At 53.0% G+C, this 27,943-nt stretch overlaps 1 protein-coding gene across 5 annotated transcripts in view; it reads right to left on the reverse strand.

The window, feature by feature from the left end:
• Window positions 1-13,937, reverse strand: part of FAM214B (family with sequence similarity 214 member B) — a 34,066-nt gene extending 20,129 nt beyond the window's left edge. For 4 of the 5 annotated variants that reach the window (XM_030467917.1, XM_030467918.1, XM_030467915.1 and 1 more), the window contains exon 1: window positions 13,850-13,937. The gene's annotated coding sequence lies outside the window, so the exon portion shown is untranslated. Of the gene's footprint in view, window positions 1-12,540; window positions 12,675-13,849 lie in introns of all 5 variants that reach the window. The other variant, XM_030467916.1, reaches the window with a different exon arrangement.
• Window positions 13,938-27,943: the final 14,006 nt, after the last annotated feature.

Consider the following 27,943-nt stretch of genomic DNA (forward strand, 5'->3'; position numbering starts at 1 on the left):
GCAGAGCATAGGTTTGGCACATGGCCAAGCTGGATCCTCTCCCATTCCATAGCCACAGGCACTGCCTCCACCTGCTAAGCCCTGAGGCTTTCTCAGCTCTCCTCTGGCACCCTGACCCCATCACCTGGGTGACCTGGCATGAGCTGCCAGGCCCTTGGGCTCCCTCAAAGCCCAGCCCTGGGAGAGCACTTGCCCTCTGCTTCCCACTGACTCATTCCCCTGCGATTCACTCCCTCCTCCTGGCTGGCTCACCCATTTCTGCCACAGCCATGTGTGCACACACGTGTGTGTGGATCTGTGCTGCAGCACCCAGTGGCAGAAGGGACAGGGATGACACCCCTGGCTCAGGTCCATAGGGAAGAGAGGAGGCAGGGCAGAAAGGCAGAGCAGAAGCACTGCCATGTGGCCAGCACTGCTGAGATAAGGAGTGATACTGGGGGAGGGCTTTCCCCAGTCTCTGAGGCTGCCTTCCAGGCAAACCAATTGGTTTTATCAGCCCCCCAGCAGCCTGACCCTCATGGCTAGGGGTGGGAGGGTTACTCAGCTCAGATCCACAGGAGAGCTGTCTACCAACTAACCTACCTATAGGGACAGGCCAAGCACAACTCCACAGGCTATGCTTCTTGCCAGTTTGCTTCTCCAGGAACCTCCCAGGAACCAGGAGAAGATCACTTGGATCAGCCACTGCCTGCACAGGGCTCAGAGGCTTGTCCAGTTCCTGGATGCAGACAGAAACAGCTGTGCAGATGATGCTACATACACATCCTCTTCAGGCTGCTTCGCTGACCAGCAATCCCCCTAATGCTAGGGGCTGAAGCTCACAAAGCTTTGCTCCACATCCTTTTCCTTCTCCTTTCCTTCAACATCACCCCATCCAAGGGCCCCCCAGCTAGCCTCAGCCTCCACCTTGGCATGGACCAGAGCAGACACATGAAACAAGAGGCAGAGAGCACCCTGCAGCTGTGCTGGAGCCCTGGGAGAGCTGTGGCACACATCCCCCAGCCAGCCAGCCAGCCAGCCAGCAGCTCTGTGTACTGAAGCACATCCATCTGTGTCAGGGAGTGTGGAAGAGGCTGGCCTGCACAGCATGCCTGGATGCAGACCCATTCCTCTGCCTATTGTAGCTGGAGCATCCATTTCCCACTGTCTACAGGAGAAAATTACTGGGATTAGGCACAGGCTGTTCTCTCACCCTTTACACCACACATCCCATGTGTCATAGTCATGCTGATAAGGGCCTCTCATCCCTTCCAGCCAGGAGCACTTGGCCAGCTGCAACATTCTGCCTACAGCCACATGCAGGTCACTCAGAACAAACCTGGCTGGTGCTGCTGTAAGACAAGCTGATTGAGGAGCACATTTCCAGCAGGGTCACACATCCCTGCCAGGTCAGGAGGCCCTGACATCTGGGAATGAAGGCCAGACTAAACCATCCTTTGGGTGGGGAGGGAGCTGTTTTGGGCTGTGATGACATGGATTTATTAGGGACAAAGAATGGCTTTCTGCCAAGGCTCAAGACTGTATGTCAGAGCTGCTGGTTCTTCCTAGATTTTTACACTTCTAATCCTCACCATATACAAACGGAGCCTCCCTCCCTTCTCAGGGCAAAGAAAATCAAGATGTAGGTCACACAGGGGGTCCTGCAGGCACCAGTCCCTTCCCCTCTATGCAGGACATCCTTCTTCTCATCAGGATGCTCCAGTCCTTGAAGTCTCTTTTAGGGGGGCAGGGCAGGAGATCCATAGCACTCAGGTCATCTCATCAGCCAAACCAAACACCATGGCAATGGTGTCACCAAGGCCACACCACCAGGCAAGCACCTGAATGAAAGTCAGCACCCAGCAGGACTGTCCCAACAATTTAAATGTATGTGCTTAAACTAGCCTACCATCAATCATGGGCAAGATGGGATTCTCTGCAAGCTCTGGGAGCAGCAATGACCTTTGTGAGCTCTTAGGGATGGTTCCCTGCTACAATCCCCCAACAAAAGGAAAGCAAAGGGTCATGTCCAACATCCAGTTACAGCAGCTGGAGACTGCTCTGATTTGAGCCAGACTGTAGCACTTTCCTTCCCTCAGTTCTGACCCACAGAAGGGTAGCAAGCCATCTGCAACACCCCCCCTCCAGACAGGCTAAAGAGCAGGGAGGAGGCACACAAGCTGCTTTCACTTGTGATGTTTCTCCCACACCAAGGGGATTCCTTGCAACTGCCTCGTGTTGCCCTTCTGCAGGTGGCTCAGGGCAGAGGCAGAGTGTCTCTCCAAAGTACAGTGGCAAGATCTTGCTACCTTCAGACAGCACATTCAGGTCAGCAAGCTGAGAACTGTTACCATAGGGGTGCCAGTTATCCACCCACCCTTACATCAGTGCCATGCTTCTGCAGCACAAGTGATGCCAGAGGGCAGGGTGAGAAGAGAAGATTTTGGGCAGTGATAGGTGGTTAATTTCAGCTTTTCTCAACATGGATGCTCAGCAGCAAGCAGTATGTGAAGTTGATGATTCTGCTGAAATGGTTCCTGGTCACAGGGACAGACACAGAGGGCACAACTCTCACAACAGGCCATCTACCAAAATCATCCGAGGACTTTGCCATTTCCAGGAGTCTCAAACCAAACTCCAGTTCTGGGCTCTGTTTCTCACAGCAGCTCTTCTGTGCTACCTACTTTTCCCTGAACAGTGTTTGAAAGAGTGGAGCAGGCTCCAGGTTGCTGATTAGATGGTGGCTGCAGTGACCCTCATGGAGTATTCCCTGGGACGAGCTTTCATCTCCTGGACAGAGCACAATGAAGCATCAGCCTTTTGTTCTGAAAATCACATCCAAGGTCATATGATCCAACACAAAGACCAGATGTGGAATTTCTTTAAATGAATGTTTAGATGAGGGAGCACCCCTATGTCAGGGACAGACCTGAACGGGATAGCTGCCTGCTAACCCAGCCTGGAATTTTTAAGGACTAAACCACCTTTTCTGGGTGGTAACACAAATCCAAGCCTGCTAAAATTGGAAAGCCCACCGTGTGGTTGGCAGCTGACTCTCCCCCTTCCTGCAGGCTGGAAAACCCCTATTGTCCTGGCAGCCCTGATCAGCCCCCAGCCCTCAGCCAGGGGATGCTCCTGTTGACTCAGCACATCCTGCAGCCCTCCCTGCACGTCCTGGGTGGGCTGGCTGGCTGGCTGGCTCACACCATCCGAAGCTTGGGACGGAAACTAGCTTTGTCCTCTCTCTACCTTGCTGTGAGAAGGGAAACAAAGGTTTCTGCCATCCCTCCCCCAGCTTCTTTCACTGCACTTGCTGGTGCTGTGCCCCGTGGGGCACTCTGAGAAGACATCATTAAGCAGAGGGGCTAGGAAAGCAGATAAAATTGGGCTTTCCTGCTTAACTACACATGAAAAATCCAGTTTTAGCTTGGGCAGATATTGAAAAGCCAACTTCCCTCTTCTGCTAATGCAAAATGTGCCTGCAGGCACCCCGGACTGTGTCTGCATTTTGGAGAGATTCTCCCTTACAGGCACTGAGTTTTACCCACTGCAGCCTTCACTGGCTCAGGGGAGGTTGGGGAGGTCCCAGTGCTGCCTACACCAGGGATGCTGCAAATTCAGGTGCCACGTGTGGAGACAGCTACAAATGTAACACGGAAGGAAAACAAAGCCAAACCAACTCAAAATCCCAAGGCAGAAAGCCTGTACAAAGCCTCCTGGCTCCCAGCCTTGTGTTCAACACTGATTAATCTCAGGATACACTTCCAGCTTTCACTCTGGCCTTAAGGCTCTCCATAAAGTTTCTCTCACCAGCTTTCACAATGTCTTTTCTCTGTGCCCCAGTTCCAGCAGGGATCTCAACTGCTGCTGCCTCCCAGTAAAAGGTCTCCATGACCTTTGTAATTCAACACACTGGGAAAGGCTCAATCCATTCCCTCTATTCCTAGCCCAGCACAGACCTCAAAAGCCCTCTTTGTTCCTGCTACAAACCCTACACCATAACTGTGGCTTAACCCTTGGGGCACCGCCTCGGAGTGCTGCACAGAGGCAAGGCAGGCTGCACGATCCATGGGAAGCTGGACCTACCCTCTACCTACAAAAGAGCTGTGCTACCCATCTGCTGGTGGCTTCCAGGGGATACAGCTGTGCATGCAAGATGTCCCTGGCCATCCTTATCACCACCTTTGCAAACTGTAACCAAGCTGTGACCGTGGGGACCCCACACTACTGCAGTTACATGGGCATGGACACAGACAGGCACTGGCCTTGCAACTCTTCCTAGACTCCTGGAATTAATCTGCATGCCCTCAGTTCATCAGGTCTATTAAAGAAACAAGCTCTGTGCAGGTGAATTGAGTGCTGCCAGGAAGGAATAAGGATATCAAGGAAAGCAGATGGGATTGGGGCACTCCTGCAAGGACTCCTCTGCTCCTAGGTACAGCCACTGCACTCTGCCCGAAGCAGAGAGGCATGGCATGGCATTACCTACACAGCCTGCATGCAGGCAAGAGCACAGTGAGAAAAACAGTTCTGTCTCTTGCTTTGTCTAAGATGGCTCAGAACCATGTCCCAAGCAGCAGCCATAAACCACACACTGAAGGACACAGAGCCATGGGACTGTCCATAATTGCACACGTGGGGATGCAGAGAGGAGGGGAGGCACAGTCATCTTCCCCCCCCTGACCCTAGCATGATCCCTGACACAGGAGAAGGCATCATGGAGCAGAGATGCTTTGCAGCACCCAAAAAATGCCAGCTCCACAGGAGACAAAGTAAGCTTGCACCACTGCACCCCAAAATGCCTCCTCTGCAGACAGGATGGTTTAGGGTGACCTTGCAGCACCCCAAAATGCCATTTCCTACCAGCTGCTGTAACTTCCCCTCTGCCCTTTTCCAGTCTCACTCCACCAGCCCCTGGTCCCCAGGCCACGGGGAAACTGAGTCACAGCGCACAGTCTCTGCCCCAGGAAGGGGAACGAGTGGGGAGCAGCAGGCACAGCATGGTGAGCAGGGAAAGGCTAGTACGGACATCTCTGAAACCCTCAGTCATGAGGAAAAAGAAACCCAAATGCCCTTCACCAAGCAACTATGTGAATGATGAGCTTTCTCCATTCTCACCTCTCCTGAGGCAGGAGTTGGCTCCACTCTGCTGCCAGCCATAGACTGCATCCAGCCCTGCTGGGCAATGTCTGGTCCCAGGGAATAATCCATGAGATCTCTGGTACCAAAGGGGACAGGGGCATGCAGGGCTCTGCAGTAGATGTGTGTAACTCATCATGGACCAGGAGAGAAAGGTAGGAGACTGATGTTTCCTTCAGAGCAGAGAGTTGCATTCTTTACAAGGTACAAGCATTTGAATGAAGATTTGCATTCTCCAGTCCAGCTCCTGGAGCTGATGGGTTTTCAGGAACCCACTTCAGCCTCAATTTTCGTCCCACCCCTCCAAAAACTCTTTGGGGCCCCACTCACCAGTCCAGCTTCCCAAGATAAGGTCCTATCTGTACTCCATGTTCTATCTGAGCAGGACAGAGCTCAGCCACATCATCATCCTCAAAATCCTTATGCCTGGTACAGTAGCAAATCACCACCCAATCTATTTTGCAGGCAGAGAAGCTAAGGATAAAGATCTGATCATTCAGGCTCTGGGTCAGTCATCTCATTAGGATTAGTAAAGCTATGATGTCCTTACTACTTTTCTGGAGATCTCAATGAAGATAAGAGCCCAGCACTTTCCAGTTCAGCCATGCCACTGAATGGGAAAGCAGAGCTCAAGCTGCAGAAAATCCACAGCTGTTCTGCACTGCTCATCTGCAAATCTCCTGGAATCTTTACCCAGATTCTTGGTTGCCTCACTCCACCTTCTTTGGAACTCTAAAAACAGTCACTTTCACCAGAGGAGCCTCTTCAGGTGGTATTTGTTGCTGTCATACAAAGCAAATGCTTTTGTCAATACCCCTTCCCCAGCTCTATCTCCCAGGAAAACTTAACAGCGTATTAAACTCATTATCCCTCATCAGTTTATGGCACAATGTTTTCATTTCTTTGTTAACACACATCTGACATGTATCCAGTTTCAGGCAGGCTCACTACAAAAGAAATTCCCTACTCTTTCTCTACAAGGGTTTGCACAAGCAACACCTTTCCTTTTTGGTAGCAAAAAAATCCCAAATTACCACCACCAAAAAAACCACATGTCCCAAGACCCCCAAACAACACTTCACAGAAAACAACAGCAACAACAACAACAACAAAAATCAAACAAAACTAAAACCAAAAACAAAAACCACAAAAAAACCCCACCCCACCAAAAGCAAACAAAAAAAAATCCACAAAAACCCACCAAAACCCCAAACAAACAAACAAAAAAACCAACAACCAAACACCTTAAGGGCAAAATTTGACTTTTTCCCACACCACCACTTTGGTCAGCCCTTTTGCAGACTCTGGAGGGCAGCTTTCTCACTGCTGCTCACACTGGTGTAGCCCTGTCAGCAGCATTTGGAGTGAGGAAGCTTTCAAGGGTGAGATGCCTTTATCCTTCCCAAAAATGACCAGCACATGAACACAGGCATTTCCTGGTAAACTGCTCCTCCTTGCTTCCAGCCTCTGCTGCAGGGCTGGCCTCTGATAGCAGCCTTCCTCCGGAAGCACCGTTGGGTTTTGCTCAGTTACTCTGAACATTATAATATTGTAGGGCAACAGAATTAAATAGTGCTGTAATCTGCAACAAATCATTTGTACAGAACTGCCAAGGGGAAAGCTGCACAGGAGAAAGAGAGGAGGTGCAAGTCTGTTTCCTCAACAAATCTAAGCCATCAAACAGCCCTTTGGTCACAGAAGGCAGGCACGGCAGCAAGAGGAGCATTTTCAGGGTGGCAGATTGATAACACCAATTTTTGTGTTCTCTGTATCCAGGTTTATCACATGCCCAGGACAGATCATTGCAATTACCTTAAGATCCCACACTATCACCCCAGGGCTGGCAGACCAGATCCAGGCAAAAAACACCCGAGAATATTTCACTTCCTCAAAAACTGCTCATACGTTTTAGCTGTTGCTGCTCCTTGAAGATGAATTGAAAGCAAAGCTCATACCTGCTACTTGATGCCATAACTGCTTTATTCTGCTGGCAGCCACAGCAGAGAGGGCCTTGAGAATTACCCTCTTTGTCCACCACTGGCCCAGCTATGCTAATCTCATCAGCAATGCAAACAGGGGTATAGAAAGGACTCGAGTGACTGCTATAATCTGTCTATGCTCTGCTCTTTCTGCCCAGCTACAGCACTGCTGACAGGCAGTAAGAAGACCCCAGTGCACAGAGCACAGATCTGAGCTGAGCAAAGTGCTGGCTCTTGCAAGCTGTCCTTTATGCACCTCCCAGACAGAGCAATCTGTACAGCACCACTGGGTTACTCCCAGTTTAGAGAATGCAGGTAAAAACACCCACCGAGTCAGTTTCCTCTTTGTCCCAACGACCCATTCATCTCTCTGCTGAAATCCCCGGCATTCTTGCCACAGCAGCAGAATTAAGGCTGCTCCTGCTGTCCATTTTTGCAGTGTGATGCTGCTCACAATGGTGTCCCCTCATCTGACTGCCAGCAGGTTTGCATGTCCCAGGCTTGGACCCAAGGCAATGGCAGCAGCAAAGCACAGCAGCACGTAACCCACACAGTGCTTTCCAAACTTCAATGCTGCAGCTCAGCCAGGAGGAAATCTCTCTTGGCTGCCTCTCCCTAAATGCTTATTCCAGCACTGCCTGTCTTAACTCCTCCCCAAATCAGGAGCAGAGTATCTGACCCCACTGCCTTTGGGCTTTTCTGATCCTTTGTGCTGCGCTTATAAATGTGTGGTACAAACAGACAAGACAGAAAAAGAGGGAGCAGCATTTAAAAACTGACATGGGGTTATAGCCCATTTGGTCACAGTGCCCAGAAGTTTAAGTCCTGGGCAAGGATCTCAGCATGAGAGGTGCTTTACAAATGGCAAAGGACTCCTTAGCCCAATGAACTGGCAACTCAAACCCCAACATGCAGGCATAACCCCCAGCCTTATCTGCTGGGCTCTGCACCCAGCCTATAATATTCCATAGCACATCCCCAGGCTTCAGTCTGCAGGAAAGATCAGAAAGAAAAGGCTGTGAAAGTAGGGTCAGAGGGAACTTTAGTCTGGCCCAATGGATTCTGACCATGCTCTGCCATCATCTGCACCCATAGTATATTGTAATGCCAATCCTCACACAGGTGAGGAAGTTCACACACATGATGAGAGTGCTCATGCTGCTGATCTGAAATTGCCTTCAGTGCCGGGTACCAGTGTTCCAGCCTCCCCTGTGGAAGTAGCTCCAGCTGCCAGTGCAGGTCAAGCTCTTTCTTCTCTGGAAAGGGAAGGAGCCTGTTGGAAGCAGGATAGAGCAAGCACATCACTGCCTGCTGCAGGCAGCTTTCCCAGGGGTTTTATGTCTGGATCACAGAGGACATTTTATAAAAAAGTCCAGCCTATTTTATAAAAAAAGTCTAGCCTATTTGGGAGCTTTAAGATGTCTGGAACTGCAGCTCTGGACAGATGACATAATCACCCTAAATTGGAGAGGGACACTGACAGATTGGAAATAGTTTTCAGTGGAATTTCTGAGGCTTTGAACCCTGGTTTGGAGCTGGATGGAAGGGTCACAGTTCAGACACAGATTGTGACATTGGTGAGTACATAGTCATTTGGTCAGCTCACAGCCAGCCACCCTTTCCTCTCCAGTTTTGCCTGAGCACCCTAATCCCAGATGAACTCTGGCCACGGGCACTACAGCACTGTGTGCCACCCCATGGCATCCAAACATATCTGACCTCAGAACATCCTCAGAAGGAGGGGCAGACCCCTTCCCCTCTCATTCTGGGCTGGGCACAGAGCTGTAGGAAGGGTGTTTTAATTCACCACGAGCACTGACCTTTGAGAGGTGTAATGAGAGGTGTTAACAGCTCGCACACCCAGCCATGTCAAGCTGTGCTTGCTGCCAGCTGGTCCCTTCCCCCCGGCTCACATCCAGGGCTTTAGGCACACCACGGATGACAGGTCAGGTCACAGTCATGCTTACATTTTGGTCAGGCTGGAGCTGGCTTCCTGACCCGTTCTCCAAGTGAGTGGCACAATGTTTCCTGCTTCCTTCAGCCACAGGAGTCAGCTCTCTATTGGCATCTGACAAAGGGTCTGCCCAAGGGCAGCTTCAGAAACATGCAGCCTCTCCTTTTCCTGCCCCAAAGGATGGTCTCAGACTTTATCTGAGGGCTCCTCAGATAGAGGATAGGTGCTCAGATAGAGCACCTGCTCTCCATCAGAGTACAGACACCCTGGAGCAAGACAAACTTGCTGTGCATGGTGGACAGCGTGGTACCAGGCCAGGCTTCCTGGGGAGATGCGGGCATGGCTAGAACCACTTACTTTGATCAACTAAGGATAAGCAAGGGCAGCAGAACAACTTGGTTTCCTCCATGGTATAGTGAGAGAGCTCAGGAGATGGATTTCTTTCTGGCTGGGCCTGCTCTGTAATTCAGAGCTTCAAACACAACAGGTCTGCAAACAGGAGTTGCCCACTGGTTCCCCAGTGAGAGGCGAAAGAGGGGAGCAGATGGACAAAATCCCTTTGGCCACCCACCCTGAGGCTGCTGCCTCCTTAGGAGGAACAGCTGGAGATGCCAGACTCTCATGCAGGAGCCCAGCAGTGCTGAGCCCCTGGCATGGCTGGGATGGGGCTGCATCAAGGTCTGTGGCAGGCTGCATGACTGCTCCTCCATCCTGCGCTGCAGAAAAGGTTGTGAAGCAATGCTGCCAGTGGCCAGTTGCCATAGCAATCCCCCCAAGCATGCCCCCCTGCCTCCCTCCTTTGTCTCTGCTCCCCCAAGCCTTGCTGTCCCCTCCCCACTGCCCCACACACAAAACCTCCTGCACAACACCCAAAAGCCTCAACATTCTCCCAAAGCCACACGTTCATCGCCCCAAGGAAGAAAAGGGGGCGGATGTGGAAGGCCACCCCCACAACCCGCCATCCCCACCCACTTCACAGGCAAGGTGATGACTTCAGACCCTGGTACATCACAACTCACCAGAATCTCCCAAGGTGTGGCACAGGAGAGCCAAGCAGACAGACCTGGGGTGCAAAGGCCCCTCAGGATGCACCCCATGTTGTGCCTGTCCCACATGCAGCCCCTGCCCAGACCAGACCATCACAACAGGGCTGCCTTGTGAACCACCATGAGCTTTTTCTAACTTGTGAACCACCAGATTTGATGGAAATGGAGGTCTCAGACTCTTCCTAATGCAGCCTGGCAGGCAGCTCCTAAGTCTCTGCTTGCCAGTCCCAGCCCACTTCCACTCCAGGCAGTTCTGTTCAGCTGCAGTGAACCTCACTGTGGCTTGAACCACAGACAGGATCCTCCTTCACTTCCTGTCCTAAAAACTGGTGTCTGCCATTGCTATGTGGGTAACGCAGCAGTTACCCACCCTGACATGGTAGCAGAGCTTCCTTCCCTTTCACATCTCCTACCCAGGCATGAGATGCAAGAGGAAGACAAAAGGATCCTGCTGACCCATACTTAGGTGTGATGAATGGATTTAAAGGCTTAACAGAATGGATATAAAACAACTTCTAAAAGCTCTGCCTCCTAAGATCTGCCCTTCCTCACATCCAGTAAGGTCCACCACAACTGGTTACATCACCTGAAGCTAGCAAAGCCTCAGTCCTGATCCAGGATGAGTCATGCAGCTCAGGAGACTGTAACTTCCTTCTGATACCATCAACTATGCCTTACACGGGATAAAAATAAAGACAGGCCAAAACTGCAGAGCCACATCTTGCCTCAACATGAAACATAACAAAGCTCAGCACTAAGCTCAGGACTGCTGAAAAAAAAAATCACCTAAGCAGGTGGAAACAAAAAGTGCAGGGAGGCCAAAAGCCTTGGGTGTACAAACAAGGGAGAGGCTGTGAGGCCTCACCCTGTGCTGGGCTGGAGGGTGGCAGTGGCAGAAGATGCCAAGCAGCCATCCAACCATGCAGAGAGGGACAGAGCTGGGCTCTCATATCATTTGCCTGTGGGCTTTGGAGTATTCTACACTCAGAGGCTTCATGGAGACTGTGTCCTGTAACACATGTGCCCACCTGAGAAAAGCTGCAATTCTGGCAAGGAAAGGCTGGAAAGCTTCAGACTGCTTTGTGCCATGCAGTGAGGGGGCACCCACAATGCAAGGTCCAAAGAGTGCTTGGTGCTAGGGCTGAGGAAAAAAAACCAACCAAAACCAGTGGCCACTCATACATCTGATATGGCCTAGACACTTTAGGTAAGTGAGGAATTCAAAGTTCTTCCTAATCCCTGGGATGCTATACCACTGCAAAACCTTCATGCATGAAGATACAGAACTCTGACATGGTGCTTAGCAGGGAACCACAAGACTGCACACAAATAGGAGCTTGGAGGGACACCACCAATGTTCAGAGACCTAAAATTAGCCTCAGCAGATGATCCTCTGCTCCATTCTTGGGACCAGTGAGAACTGAACAAGGATCCATCTGTCCCAGCACTCCCATGAACAGGAACTTCAAATGCCCAACCTACTTGCAAAAGAGATGGTAGGGCAAAGAGAGGATTCCACACATAATTACAGTGCCAATGCTCACAAGGAACCCAGGGCCCATCTCTGGTGAGGGAGCAGCATTTCACTGAGGTTTCCAGTAGGAAGAAGACCTTTTCCTAGAACAGCTCCTCAGATCAAGAGGCAAGAGCAGCCCACACATGCTAAGAGCAGGCTGACCATTTTCTGTTGAAGATAAAACCCTCCACTTTGCCCAGGATATTTTCCATTCCAGACAGGGGCACCACAAGCCTACCCAAGGTTTTGCAAGCTGTACCAGCTCCCAGGTTCCTGCCAGCTGCTGCAAACTGAACTAATTTGGTTAATTCAGTCCAAATTTAAGTTCACTGATATCACCTGGGTTTGACAATATCCAAAACAGAGAGAAGAGGGTCAAGCTTTGACAAGGTAATGAGAGAAGTTGCCACATTGCATATATGCAGGAGATTTTCTGTCCCTCAAAATATCAAGCTATTGGTCAGCAAGTGGTGAGGGGAAGGAAAGTGGATCCAACATAGTATCAGAGTGATTTGGGTAGAAAGGGACCTTAAAGATCATCTAGTTCCAAAATCCTCTACAACGGGCAGAGACACCTTCCACCAGACCAGGCTGCTCCTTCCAGCCTGGCCTTGAACACTTCTAGGGATGGAGCAGCCACAACTCCTCTGGGCAACCTGGATCACCCTCACTAGAAAAAAAATTTGTTCCTAGTACCTAATCTGAACCTCCTCTCGGCCAGTTTTAAACTGTTCCCCCTCATCCTATCACTTTGTGCCCCTGTAAAAAGTCCCTCTCCAGCTTTTCTGTAGCCTCTTCAAGTACTGCAAGGTGCTATACAGTCTCCCCAGAGCCTTTTCTCCAGGCTGAACAACCCCAACTCTTTCAGCTTGTCTTCAAGAGCTGCTCTGGTTCTCTGATCACTTTATAAGCCCTGAGTTAAAATACCTCTTGTCAAAAGGCAGAGGAGCCTGGAGAGGATGCTGTGAGCTTGGTGGACTGGGAACTGGAAGGATTTCCTGCAGAACAGAAGGCAAACCTTCTCTCTGGTCTCAGCCATATAACAGGTCTCTTTTCCATCACTAAGAGAGATATAAAATGCCAGCAGGGGGCAGAAATTAGTGATTTTCATAACTCAGCTGAATAAACAGGCTGTTCTGCTGCCACAACTTGTGTGGTTGGGAGTCCACAGCACTGACGTGACCAAAGGACTTTTTTCCTTCCTTTCTTTTAAATTCCCAGACAAACATAACAGCTGCCCCACTCACCTGTGGGTGAGCTATCACTTCAGCATCAGGTTGAAGGATGAGATGGCCCAAGACCCAGACTTCAAGTTTGTCTGGACTGGCCCCAAATCTCCCTGGCAGACACTTCAGACACACAGTCTGGGTACCCACATGTCCTGAACAGTGGCTTCCCCATGTAACCTCTTCCTGGCCAAATCATACCAGGAGCTCTGGAGTGAGTGGTGGGCTCAGTTTGCCTCCATAGAGGCAAAGTGCTGGTGAGGGCTCCCTTCCTGGTGGGAGCACATCATACAGGTGTGGGAAGCATTGATGGATCCCAGGCAGGCATGCAAGCATCTAGGAGGAGGGACCAGGAGGGAGGCCCACAGCCAACTCAGCCCACCCATTACCTCACAGCAGCATGGGCCTGCCCTTCACACTTTTGGATGGGGCAACACAATTATCAGTCCTCCTGAAATGCTTTGCTGTCACTCTAAGCCTCACACACCATGGCCAAGGGCCTCCTTGAGCTACAACATACTGGGAAAATGCAGGAAAAGCTCATCTGGTTCCAACAGAAAGCAAGATCATGCCTGCCACAAGCTCTGAGTGAAATCTCAGGTGTGTTTGTTCAGGTGAAGGACAGCTAGCAGCAGAGACCAACAGAGACCAGCAGCTGGGAAACTGTTCAATACTGCTGGTACATGAGGCAGAAGGACAAGCACAGCAAGCAGCCCAAGTTCCCATGGGCTTGAAACACTGTGTTCTTGAGCTCCCAACTACTGCATGTGGGCTCCAATGGTCTCAGCTGCACTGGGGGTACACATCTAGGCTGCCTTTGCTACACTGCCAGCAAGGAGGGAGGCAGGACCATCCAGCAAGCCTGAGTTGTGGGAGCATCACTGGTAGGAGATGCCTACTCTACAGAGCTGTCCCTGTGAGCTGAGGAGAGGACAGCACAAGGCTCCCCAGCTTCTTCACAGAGCCCTGGTGAAGGAACAGGAATCAGTGATGACTAAATGGGTGCTAACCTTGGTGTAGGGATGAAGCAGATGGGCAAGGAGGCTCTCAGCTATCAGCATCCAGTGGTCTCAGGGTTGCTTATTCCAGCTGTCTTGGGTCACCTGGAAAGACAAGTGCACAGACACACATTCAGCTCAGCTGGGAAATACCCTGCCCACACAAGAAGATCTTCTGAGAAGGGAGCAATTGCTCAAGCCAAGTGAATTTGTGGCCTGTGCACAGAAGCAGGAGACCTTGAGCACTCCAGCACCTCAAAGATCCCACTGTATCTTTTACTACTCCTGAGACTGCCCCTCCACCTGCAGCCCTAACTCCCTCCTGGGAGTTCCAATGATCATCCCAGTTCCTTGAGTAACTTTGGGTGGGAGCATGGTTGGCTCTCCACAGAGGGCTGCCAAGGCTGTGCCCACAGTCCCCCATCCCTGGATTTCAGTGGCAAGTCAAGTCCTTCCTGCACCCTCAGCTTTCCTCTTCTCCACCTGCACAGCTGTACATTGCTCCACCACGCAGGCTTTGCTGGTACATGAGTGGGTGCACTGGCATATGGTTTGTCTGCAAGAACAGGCTCTGGTTGTGGTCCCCACTAAACCACCCCGGGGGGAAGAGGAGCTGAGGCAGGGAGGGCCCAGCTCTGCTGTGGGGAGACATTGCTCCCATCAGCCCAAACAGATCACACCACATCCCACGCCACAGTGTTTCCCAGGATACAGCAAAGCTGTTGAAAATGACAACTCCTTAATAGAAATCTCCAAGAGGCCTGCCAACACCGTCACAAAGATGTTGTTTAAGACTCCTCCCTGGGCTCACAGTGCTGTAATTAAAGACTACCAGAGATCGCACTGGATGGGGGCTAGGTCCTCATGCCCAGCAGGTCCTGAAAACTGGGGCAACATCAGCCTCCCCAAGACCAGGGGTGATGTTTCTCTGGCTACAGGCATGATGAGCAAAAGCTGCTTAGGGCCAGCCCCTGCTCCCCAGCCTGACCTCCCCCACGGGCAGCCACCCTGTGGTACCAAGGGTGTGACCAGAGCTGCAGCCATGCTGCCAGCCCCACAGAAGCTCAGCCTTTTTACACCGTGACGTGGGGTGTCACCTCCATGCTAGCTGACAGGTGCACCAGTCCTTAAAACAGCCACAAAGGCACCCAGAAAGCTTCTGATTAATGTCACCTACAGAGCCAGAGGGTCAGCCTCCAGCTCCTGGTGTCCCAGGAGAAGTCCAACCTGAGAGCAGTACCGGCTGCTCAGCAGGGATGTGCTTCTGGAGAGCTGGCAATCAAGAACAAGCCCCAGTAAGTGTGGCAGGTGAACGTGTATATGTATATATATGTAAAACTCTCCACCAGTTCCCTGCTCTAGCACGCTGTTTTCCAGAGAAAGCTCAAAAAGCTCCAAGCCTGAGCAGTGACACAAATTGGTTTGGACGTGGCTGAAGTGCTGCCACCCACATACTGCTGCAGCACAGGGAGCGATGGCAACGGATCCAACAGGGATGGGCTGAATGCAACCCCCAGGAAGAATGCAATTACCCCAAATGGACTGAGGCCAGGAGATCAGGATTATCACCTCAGCTCTTGCATAAAGGCTTTGCACCTTTGTTCACTTACAAAAAAAAAACAAAAAAAAAACAAAAAAAAAAATTATATATATATCAAGAGTTGACAGCAGCTGTGTCCTGGACACATGGATTTATTACTAAAATGCACTTCCAGCTCAATCACTAACAGCACTTTTTGTAGCACAAAGGCTCCTTTGAAGATTTCCCATCCAAGTGTTGTTCTGCCACAGCACTGTTTAGCTGGGGGGCTACCCAGGCCACAACACAGGCAAGTATGATGGCAAACCACTGGCCAGTCCTGAAAAAGCTCTCTGAAATGCAGAGCATGTGAGCTCAGCTGCTCTTCATACAGGATTCACCACCAGCTGAAGACACTGACAGAAACAGGGGGAAAACATGTTAATTGGCAGCTGGGCATTCAACAAGGCCAAACAAGGGAGACAAAGAAAAACGAGAAGCAAAGGCAGAGGGAAAATGAAGATTTTCAAGGACCCTTGACACTGGGGAAAAAAAAAAAAAGGGTTTAAAGCAAACTTTGAACTTTGTGAGATGAAGTTCTCTAGGATCTATATTCAACTGGCTCACTTGTTCACAAGCAAAGTGGAAACACAAAGGAACAGAGCTGGTCAGAAAACAGGCACCAGGGAGCAGAAAATACACAATGGATTCACCAGCTCAGGAACCTACACAGTGACTGGGGGAAGGAGGTCCCTGGGAGTGATGTGTGCTGGAGAGGCATCAGGCAAAAAAACCTTTCCACAGAAGACCAAGGAACACACAGTGACACCCTCCAGAAGCCACCTGTTAACATACAAGTGTGTCCCTTCAGGATTTCTGGCATGTTGCCTTTCATGCCTCTCCAGTCCCTTCCTTCCCACAGAGGGGTCTCAGGTGTGACCCCTTTTGCTCCCTTTTGTTTCTGGTACACAAGAAGTTGAGCAGAACCAAGTGGTGACCTTTGAGTTCTGCATCCTATTTATTCTCCAGTGGTAACTACAAACACTGAGCATTATCAGTCTTAGAAGCAGACATTGGCTAGAAAATCTGTCAGTTTCAGAAAGTGCAGTCATTAGAAGAGACTTAATGAAAAGTAAAATTACTAGGAAGAAAATTGGTTCTGTCCTGGCTCAAGCCAGGACAGCTGCATATCTATGAATGACACATTTCCTTTCTGCATCCAGGAAGTGTCCTGGCCCCAGGCACTGTGCATTCCCAAACAGCACACCATGGTGCCTACCAAAACTAGCAGGGCACAAGTGTGGGCAGGCCCAGAGCAGCAAGGGCAGCAATGGACTCACTAAGAGTCTAGAGTCATTGACAATGAAAATCCAGATTAGTAACTATCTTCTTGAGCCACCCTCAGACTCAGAAGCAGTGAGGAAGGTCTGGCATCTCTGCCCTCTGCTACTCAGCATGGCTGTGCAGGAACATGCCAGGGCAAGCAGCTGGCAGAAGACACCAAGGAGGAACATCAGTCCTCCCCACAAGATTAAAATGACACGTTATGGCCTGAAGTCCATTGCTGCAGAGGGCAGACATGAAGAGCAGAGCACTGGCAGCTGCTCTGCATAGCTAGCTGCAAAGCCAGCAGAGCCCCTCGGAGACCCACGGCTCCCCAGAAGCCACTGCAGTGTGACCCCACCAGCTTTCCTTCCAGCAGCGAGTGAAGAAACCTCTCACCCAGGGAAGGGGCAGGAGTGGCAGAGCTGAAGTGGCTCCAGCCCTGCCCCGCTCATGGGCCAAACCTTGCTTTGCAAGCCCAGCTCCCCGGGGACCGCAGCACAACGTCTGGGGTGCCAGGAGGGCTCTGCTGTCCCCACACATCCTGGTCACCCCAGGGAACACAGCAAAGGGATGCTTTCAGGCCCCACTGAAGTCAGCAGGAATCTGACAAAAGGGAGCAGCTGCCACGGATGAAGCAACGTGCAAGTGACACAGCAGCAGCAGCAGCTTCTGATCCAAACCTTGCAGGACTCTCCCTGCCCACCCATCTCCCACCACTGCCCTGCCCTCAGCACGGGGCTGCCAGGAGGCTGGAGATCCGGGCCTGCCATCACTCCATGCCCAGCCGGGATGCAGGGAGGAGGGAGCTGCATGCCGGGACGTGTAGTCCCTACCAGGGCCCCACCACTCTCACGCCAAGACCCACAGGAGCTGAATCGCTGCTGTCACACACGGCGGTGACAAACGAGGCCTTGCAGGATGACTTCACCCTCCCGGTCCTTCTCCTCTGAAGCAGGGGACAGCCAAAAGTAACTCTAGTCCTCTCACATAGGGAGTTGCCTCCCGTTTCACCTGCCAGACTGTGTTCACCTCCTGCATTAGTTAACAAATTCACTGAGACTCTCCTTTGTGTCAGGCTTTAATCCTGCCACGCTCCCCACGAGGTTCCAACTCTTTGCTAAGGCTAACAGGCACAATCCTGACAAAGGAATGGATCAGTAAGCAGATCTTTGCCTCTGTGTTGCCTTTTAAATAGGCACCAAGTGGAAATTACTTATAAAACACTGCAAGATGCAGCATGACATTCCTCTACCATACACCTTCCACAGCAGCTACAGACTCCAGGCTCCTTCCTTAAAAAAAAAAAGGAGTTTGGAAACTCTGGAGAGAAGTTCATGAACCCTGTACACATCACTCAATGGATCTTGTTCACAGGTGGGCTGCAAACAAGCCCCTCACCCCTGCTCCCATCATGCAGCCACCCTCCCCCTCTTCTTCCTAATGCACAGCTTTATGAACACAACAGCCAGAGCTGCTGTGGGCATGCCTGCACGGTTTCTGCAAAAACACGGTGCCTCAGCCACAGCAAAAGGCTTGAAGACCACCCCACCCCCCCCATCCAGGTGTCCTGAGAGGATGGGAATAACCAGTTGGGCCCAGCCGTGGCTGGGCTGGAGCCGATGCCTGGGAGGAGGAGGAGGAAGAGGCCTCATGCTGTCAGCATAGCCGTGGCCAGGCTGTCCCTGCCCGTGTCATAGCAGAGGAGACACGGCCTGGGTGGGGGAGACCACGGGCAGCACCGACATCCTGAGCACCCGGGGGCTTAGCAGGGAGCCGGCAGCCAGGGTGTGGGGGGAGGCACCCTCCAAGCACAGCCCCAGAGCCAGCACACACCCCTGGGCAGCAGCCCTGCCCGCAGCCCCGCTGTGTCCCACACACCCACCTCTGCCAAGCTCTATTTTCGCAGCCCCCCTTAGGCACCGAGCCCCCCGGCAAAGGAGAGGGCACGACCTCCCTGCACAGCCCACCCCCCACCCCCGGCAGCAGTCCCGCGGTCACACCGCCGCCTGTCCTCTCCCCCGCAGACACCTCCTGCCGCAGCCTCCCCCGTTCCCAGACACCCCACCGGCCTCGGCACTCCCGGCTACAGCCCCCCCCAATCACGGACTCCCGGATCCATCCCGGTCACGGCCCTCCCCAATTCACAGCTCCCCATCCCAGTCACGGCTCCCTCAGCTGACAGCCCCCACCACCCCGGTCACGGCCCTTCCTCATCCTGCTCACAGCCCCCCCGGCGTGTACAGCCCCACAACCACCCCGGTCACGCCCTCTCCTCCTCCCCCCATCCCGGTCACGGCCCTCCCCACCCCACCCCATCCCTCTCTCCTTCCCTCCTCCCTCAGGGCCCCCACCGTCCCACCCCCCCGAACCTTCTGGAACTGATTGGGGGGCGGCGGAGACCGGTCGCATTAACCCCTCCCTCGCCAGACAGGCGACCCATCCCCTTCCCTCGCTCCTGGTGCTCGGTTCGTCTCCGTGCCCCGCCTCGCCCCGTCACCCGCGGCCCCTCCGGACCCACCAGCGCCCCCTCCGCTGCCGCTGCCGCTGCCGCTGCCGCCGCCGCCGCCGCCGCGGCCCCGTCTGCTGCGCTGCTCCCTCTGCTGCTTCCGGGTACCGGCAGGGACCCGCCCCCTCGCCCTCCTCCCCCGCGCTGATTGGTGTGCTGGGCGGGGCGCGGCGAGGGGCGAGGCTAGCGGTGGGGTCGGTCGGCCAATGGGAAGGCGTAGAGGTGGTGACGTAACGCACGTATGTCCCACCTCCTCCCCGCCCCCTCCACGTGCGGGTGTGTGATGACAGCGGGGAGGGGGCGGGCCCATGCAGGGCGGCTTCTGATTGGCTGCCGCCGGAGGGGGCGGGGCCAGACCCAGCGCTGGGGCGGGGGCTGCCATCCCCCCGGACCCCCGGACCCAGGGGCTCGGTTTGTCCCCACCCCACGGACACGGCCTCCTCCCGGTGTGTCCTCCTCCCGGGGTGTCCCCCACCCTCCGGACGTGCCTGTCCCCCAGGTGGGACCTCCAGAGTGTCCCCCTGACCCAGGGTACCGAGTGAGACCCCGAGTGGGGTGTTCCTCACCCCACTGTCACGCTTGCGAGGGACCTCCCTGGGTTGATGCCCACAGCACGCATGTGGCCTCCCCCAGTGGGACCTCCCCGGGGTGTCCCTCACCCCGTGGACATGGCCTCCTCCGAGCGGCCCCCGAGGTGTTCCCTGCCCCATGGACACGGCCCGAACAGAACCAGCCCCGTGTCCAACTCCCCTCGCTGCTCAGCCATCCGCAGCTGCAAAGCTGCTCTAAAAATAGCGGGGACCGGTCCCATCAAATGATAAATATAACCAAGGGCTCTTCTTCTGACCGTGCTAGCGTGCAGCCAGCTGGAGGCAAAGCATCTGCCGACCCCCAGGGCCCCCCCTTGCCTCTCTGCCAGGCTTGGGGGCATTATTTTTGGAGGTTCTATCGTGGCTGAACCCATGCTGGGCACTCTCCAGGAATAGCAGTGTGCAGGGATGCAGCGGAACGGGTGGTCCCTGCAGCTCCCTGCCCCTCCGTATACATTTCTGGAGGGAGAAGTGCCAGCTCTATATGCTGCTACATGGCCCTTACAGGGACCTCATGTCCTCCTGAGGCCTCAGCGTGTGGTTACAGGAGATTCATTGTTAAATATCCTCTGGTTGGTACCAGGAGGAGGTTGTGTGCCATTATAAGTAGTTTAATATAGAGAGCATTTTAATTTCTGAGTGTGACAAGGGGAACACCCGATCTTTCAGTGCTGGTGGGGGTTTAAGAGGCACTGCCACAACCTGTGTGTCCTCAAGTGCCAGTTTCAGGGAGGAAGAGCTGGGGAGGCTCAGTTCCCCCTTGCCCCTGATTGTCCCTCCCATAATGTGTTTCCCACACATTCCCAGGGCAGTTATTCGCTTTTCTGCCCTTTGGCCCAGCGTGTCAGCTCTGCAGAGAAGCTCTGGTATCCAGCTGGGAGGGGAGCAGAGCCCATGGAAACCAGAGATGGGCTGAAAACAGAGCAGTCCCCAACGCGTGGCCACTTCCTCAGGCTGTGTTTTCCAGCTTAAACTGGCTGAAATGAGTTCAGGGTTAACAAATGGTTAATGAATCATTATTAGCCTGAACGGGAACTGAACTGGAACAACTTCAGTCACCGCTGAACCCATGGTGGAGCTGAATCCAAAAGATTTGCTGGTTCAGCTCCTCGGCTGCAGGGAAATATGGGCTGCTTTTTCCTTGACAAGAGTAATACATTTCTGTTTATTGTGTGGGCAGCAAAGGATTATTAACATCCCAAGTTATTTACCTCTCGCTTTTGAGCACTGAGGGTTTGTGAGCGATGTCCCTGCTGAGCACACTGTCCCTTAGCAACCTCCTCTGATTTTTAAAACATGTTCTTGTTCCAGAAAGAGGATTAAGGAGCAGGACGTAAAAGCTCCTTTGAACAGGCTGGGTGGGGTGAGGGTGCTCCTCCTGGGAGTGGGGCAGAGCCTCATCCATGGCCATTTGATGGGGAATGGTAATACAGGCAGAAAATGGTGTCTGGAAAACCTCCAGGGGCTCGGAGAGGATGGGGGGCAGGTCACTGCTCGAGCCTTGCAGAGGGACGGCCCACCCAGGGCTGGCTACGGGTGGGTGTCATCCTCCTCCTGTAAACCCTGGGGACCGGCAAAGAACCTCAGAAGGGTCTGCGAAGGCCATCAGGGAGGTTTAAATGAATTAGGCAGGGCTCCCCAGCACGGCTGGCCAGCTTCCAGGGGCTCGCCTGCCAGGAGGAGGGTGTTTCTTCAGGAAGATGAGGTGTCCCCGCGTAGCGCGTGGTGGAACGACATCCTTCTGTGATGAGCTCTGCTGCCTGCAGGGCTTTCCCTTTGAAGGGTGCGCCTGCAAAGGTGGCTGAGTGCCGGTGAGTTCATCGCTGGGTGAGCTCCCTCCCGGAGCTGCCCCGACCGGCCGGCTCCAGGGCTGTGGCCGCTCAGCCTGTTCCCCGGGCTGGCTGCTCCCTCCGGAGAGGCTGCCGGCTGCGAAGCTCCCAGCAGACTCAGGAGCTGACACCAGCAAGGCTCCTCGCCACAGCCTTAATTTAATTTAATTTAATTTAATGGTTTTCATCATGGAAGGATGACGTCCCCTCCCCACGCACACGCGCGTTTTGTTGCTGTGGGCTGGTTTCACGGTTGCAAAAGCGCCTTCGAAAAGCAGGCACGTCACCTCCTGGAGGTGATGGGGCAAGATGGGACGCCTGAGGGGTGCCCGCACCCAGCACCGGCTGTCTACTTGATCCAAGCCCATGTAGGTATAGAAATGAAGGACCTGAGTGCACAAACCAGCGCAGAAAGGCCTGGAGCCATTGTCAGGGAAAGATTGTAGAGAATTTTAAAAGGCCCATGGAGGAAGCTGTTGTGAATCATCGGTCACGTTGCCTGCGGGGCTCACCGTGCCAGGCTGGGGTAGGGGGTGGTTGTACAGAAAGGCAGTGGGGCTGGATCGGGCACCCCGTTGGTGACTCATGGCTTTGTCCCAGCTGGCAGAGGAAGCGGAGAAAGCCCAAGGGGCAGGCGTGCAAGAGGAGCTTTGGGTGTCACTTCCTCTCTTAATGGCATGCCACACAGACGTCTCTTCATCAGGCTGCTGCAAAAAGACCTCTGCTTTCTCTCTTTCTCAGCCCTCTGCATGCTGTGGAGAGACTTTGGCTCCTGCAGAGTTGCCTCCTGGGGTTTACACACTTACGCTCCAAACAGTTAGCAGTGAACGAGAGCAAATCTCACCAAACCCTGACTCTCTTTCCTGTCTCAAGGAGGGGATGCACACCCCGCTGTTCCACGCTGGAGCCGAGGGACATCCCCAGTGGAACATGAGCTAGTGCTGCTGCAAGACCTCTCCCCTGCTGGAACCTGTTCCCAGCAATGTGCTCGGCTTACCTGTTTGACTGAAACAGCTGTAAAACTGAAGATATGAATCATGCTCAGAGAGTTTCCTGACAGAGGAGCCCTCCACCTCCTGAGTGCAGGGGTGGTGTTCCCTCCCAGCACTGTGGGAATCCTCCCCTGCATGGCTGTGAGCAGTGTTTCGGGTCATCATACAGCCACAGTCACTGTGGCACCCCAACAGAGCCCCAGTGCCCACAGATGCCTCATTCCAAGCTTGGGGGGCTCTGCTGGGATTCAGAGTCCTGCTGGCAGAGAGGGGGGTGACAGTACTACTGCGGAAAGATGGATTCCATGTGGCTTTAACAAGCAGCAGAGGTAGGGTCTTCCACCCAGCCCACTCCTCCCCCCCCCCTCCCTATAGCTCCATTGTTGCCTCTCTCCCATCTTCTGTCCCATAACACAGTATGTTATGGGACAGCAGCAGTGCCACCCTCACAGAACCACATGGGCTCTGAGGAGCAAAGGCTCCCTCCAGGCTACTCAGCTGGATGCAGATCAATAATTCAGTGCTTTAGCCACCACATTTCACTGCTGCTTTGTGTCTGAGGTTCACATGGGTCTTCCCAGAGCCAAACAGGGGGCTTAGCTGTGGACAACACCCAAGAGGTCCATCTCAGAGCTACTGGTAGACACTGTAGCAAGGAGTGAGGGCTGTAGGTTGCAGCTTGGCAGGCCAAGGATGCTCAGGAGGAAGAGTTTCTGCAAAGGAGAACGCAGCCCTAGGCAGGTGCCTAGTGTTTGCAGCACAAAGCCACATCATATTTGAAATAATGCTGGTTACATCCTGCTCTGAGCAGGAGGTCAGGCTGGAAAAGTCCCTGACTGTGTTGTTCAGGAGATTCCCAGCTGAAACAACACCTGAGGACAGTATGAACTGGTTTAGCACCAAGCAAATAATCCTGCCTCGCCCCTTGTCACACAAATCATTGCCAATACACTCCTTAGCCTCACCTGTTTCCTGGCCAACTTGGCTTCACTTAGTGGCCCTCTCCCCTTGCCTGCAGCTGGGTAGCTGTGGGGATGGGATGTAGATGTGGGATGGCACCAGTGATGGGGTCCAGAGACAGTGCTGCTGGTCTGTGTGATTCACCCACCTCCCAGGCTCTACAGAGGGATGCACCTTAACCCCAGAAGCAAGAGAATGGTTCCTTGAGCTTCTGCTGTGGCTTCCCTGCAAAAATATTTCCTTTCTTTTGTACCTGCCTTGGAACAAAAATAAAAAGGGAGGGATTGATAAACTCTGTTTACCCACTCAGATAGTGTCAGCCCTATGCAGCTGGCTGGCATGGGCTGTGCCAGGGCCAGTGCATGCCAGGGCTGCTCCAAGCCATGCAGTGACATCTCAGCCTTGCAGCAACCAGCAGCTTTCCCTGACACTAAGTGTTTGACCTGGGGCTGATAGCAGAAGGCAAAGGTCCCCTTGGTGTCACCTTGGTGGGGTGGCAGAGGCTGGGGCCACGCAGAAATGCCTCCCAGTGCTGCAGGCTGCCCTGGGGCCTGACGCTGCCCACTTACTCTGGATGTCTGCCTGCACCTAAATGTTGGCATTTCTCCCTGTTCATGTTTGGTGTTCAGGGCTGAACCCTTTCAGGAGCTCTGAGACTTGGAGAGCTTGCATAAAGATCTTGCACCTAGCCCTGCACCCTTGGGGTGCTGCACTTGGCTGCACCCCCTCTTCTGGCACCTGGACACTTCCTGGAGGATATGGCAAAGCTTTACAGAGATACTGGGCTTTTGAATTCCAGGTTGTGGGGTGGAGATGACTCCATCTGTGCTGTGTGGAGGGACAGCAAAGCCCCTTCCCCACTGCCTGCTGCCGGGGAGGTGCTGAACTCTGTGGGGTTCATCTGGAAGTGAGGTCCGGGGGTACATCACCATTTTGGTCACTGAAAATTTCGGGTGGTGAAAAAAACCCCTTCCCATGCCTGTCTTGGTCAGCGGATGCTGCCTGTTGGCACAAGGTGGCAGCGCAGACCAGCTTATGTTCAGCGGGGCTGTACCCGGTGACTTCCTTGGGGGGCACCTGGGCTGGGCCATCACCTGCCGCCGTGTCCCCATCCCAGCAGACCTGAGGTGCGTGTCCTCTGCAGGGTGCTGCCTGCTACGGGAAGGACAAACCCTGCTGCAGGACACAGCCCCTACCTCGTACCGGGGACATGTCCCTGTAGAAGAGCTGCGAGGGCACTGGGCAGCAGCACAGGGGATGCAATCCTATTTCCCACCCTCTAGGGAAAGGAGAGCCCCTGGGCACCGAATTCTTTCTGCTCAGATGTGTGGCAGTGAGCTGCTCCCAAAGCACAGGGCTACCCTGACCCGTGGCTCTGCTGCACCTTTCCTCTGTGAGGCTGATCTAGAGACAAGGGATGTGCTGCTGGGCTCCAGTTCAATAGCTCCTGGGACAGAGAGGGTTCAGGGTGAGGACACACGTGGTTGCTACTGGGACTTTAGCTACCAGAACCCTCTTCCAGGGCCTTTCTCCTTTTAAGAACAAGAAGTACAGGAATGAGGGAAACGAGCCAGCACATCCACAGGGAATGATGGGCTTCCTCTGACCTTGTGGGGAGCAGGAACACTCTGGGGTCTGTGATAAGTAGCCCAGGGTGGAGGTATTAGTAGCCACTAAAAGTGTTCACAGGTTTCTCACCCTGATGTGGCCATCTGGCAAAGGGATGGTGTTTCTACAAAGTCGTGATGCTGTTGTAAATGAGGTTCTTTGGCATCAGTTTTCACTTCTTGGGGTTTGCTGTATTCCTGCATCTCCCTTTTTCCCTCTGCTTGTTGCAGGCTGGTGCCTGTTTAGTTTCCAAGACTGATGTGTTCAATGAGACAGCCATGAGGAGGCTCCCATTTCTTCCCTCCATTCATCCATGAATGCTCTGCAGGTGCAGAAGCTCCTGCCCCAGGGGATCCTCACTGGGAATCTGAGTGGTGCCTGGCTCAGGCTTTGGGTTTACCCATGGCCCCAAAAAGTGAAAGCTTCTGTGTGTGTCTACATTACTAGGCCAGCGCCATCTTGATGAGTATACTTTCCCATCTTCTGTTTGCTTATCTATAATGGGGACACATGAGAAGGTTGCTGATATGATAAACCTTGTTGGAGCTCTATCTTGTTTGAATTAGGAATTCATTTGGATTTCTAGTCAAGTCTTTGACAGACCTTTTTACCCCCTTGTTGTCACCCAAACCTGAGCCTTGGCTACCTAAGGCTGGGAGCTGGGCACCCAACCTTTCCTGTCCTTTCAGGACCCCACTTGCAGGCAGGCATTGCATCTTTGTCTTAATTTTTTTTTATTTTTTTTTTTTTTTGTCCATGGCCCGCTTCCAGATTTTGTCAGAAACTCTGGCAGGAATATGCCTCACTGAACAGTTGAGCAGCTCCCCTCTGTAAATCTTCAGCACATCTTCATCTACATTTGTAGAGGAAAACAGGCCAGAAGGAGCCTATGGAGCTGAGAGGCAGGTCTGAAGGATGGTATGCACTATCTGCCAGTATTACCAGGCAGGGCTGGGCAGCACGAGCAAGCTGCTGCTCTGGCACTATGCCTGTCAGCATCCAGAAAAACCGTCCAAACTGTCCGAACATCCACCTGGGTACAGCTGCTGCCCGTGCTCAAATGTGCAAACACATCCAGGACCACAGCAAGGGCATCTCCATACTAAGGGTGCATCAGGTAGCAGAGAAAACAAACCTTCCCATCCCAAATGACAGCTGTGCATGGACTGTCACTTCTGCCTGTCTGGGGCTGACACTGTCCTGAGGTTCCAGCAAGCTACCTGCAGGCAGCATGGGAGCTGCTAGCTCTGGCTGTTGCACTCTTTTACTGGCCAGAGAAATGCCCACTCCTGCTGTTATTTCTGTCTCAGCTTCTCCTCCTCAAAGGGACATTTGGGAACACATTGCTCTTGCTGGGCCCCTGCAGTTCCTGATGTCCAGCTCCGCTTCCCATAGCTGCCTCCTTTCATATCAGTGAAAGCACTCAATCTCTTACCAGCCTCTTGGGAGGATTGAGAATTAAATGATGCAAAAATCCCTGCCAGCTGCCGGTGTGGGGATCCCTGGATGAGTTTCTCCAGCTCAGTGCAGGCGGGTGACCAAGCAAACGAGGTCACAGCCACGAGGGAGGCAGGAGCTCCAGATGCCCAGCTCCAAGCACCGTGGCTGCCCCTGTCCCAGGGAAGCATTTGCTGGGGTGCACACCCCCAGTGCCCTGGTGGAGAGGCATGAGAGTGGCTGGGGGCTGAGCAAAGTCCTCTGACCTGTGGGTGTTGTACTACACTGGTGAAAGGTGCTGTAGCCACCTTGGCAGTGAGAGCAATGGATGGGAAGTGTTTTGGGGCTCTATGCAGCAATTCCCAGCACAGAGGACCATCCTCTGAGTCTTTCATGCTTGGATTCACACATACACACAAAAAATCTCGTCCTGCTACCAAAGCTGGCTTGGTTTTAGTTCAGAGGGGAAAAAATGCACCCCAAGTGTGACCTAGTGATGACAAGTATCCCTTGCTGATGCAACTCAAGCCATTGAGGGAGTCCTTTTACCACCACACCCATACTGTGAAGGCAAAGGCACAAGCTGGGTAGCTTTCATCAGCAAAGCTTTCTGGTGTGGAAGCCCAAGGGCCAGGTCAGGTAGAGATCGTGGCTGTCTTGTTCTGAGTGCAGGTGGCTGAACTGCAGTGGGAGGCACTTGGCTACTTTTGGGGTAGCGGTCCCCAGGCTGTGCTGTCTGAAAAAGGGACAAACTGTTGCCAGAAACTGGCTGCTTGGCTTGACAGGGCTGGCTATGGAGTTTCATCTCCACCATCTCGCAGATGGAATAACCACAAAGGGGAGTCCATGCAGCTCTTACAGAAGTGCTGTTCTGCAGCCACGCATCCATGTTGCTGCCAAATGAGTGAGGGAAGGAAAGAGGATAATGTTCCTGAATTAAAGTTACAGCCCTTTCCTCTTCCATTACTAATCCCCATTCAGATTTAATCAGGCAAATAGTGTATTTCAGTGTTTGCTCTCTGAGTTACTGCAGCAACAACCCACTCCAGAGAGGCTGTACTTTGGTGACTGTTGTGCAAGGTCACAACAAAAAGAAAAACTTATCTCTGAGAGGCAGTGATATGAAACATAGCAGCAGGTAGAGACAAAATCCAGGGGCACCAAGGGAAAACAAACTCAACCAATGCTGCAGGTACTAGAACACACTTATGGAATACACTGGTCAGCTCTTGTTTTGAGAGCATTGCAAGGTGGGTGTGGATGGCAGCTGAAAACCTCAGAGGTGAAGGCAAACAGAGAGTGAAGAATTGGGAAAGCTGGGTGACAAATGCAGGAGATT

The sequence above is a fragment of the Calypte anna genome, chromosome Z (genome assembly GCF_003957555.1).
Source record: "Calypte anna isolate BGI_N300 chromosome Z, bCalAnn1_v1.p, whole genome shotgun sequence".
Classification (NCBI taxonomy): Eukaryota; Metazoa; Chordata; class Aves; order Apodiformes; family Trochilidae; genus Calypte; species Calypte anna.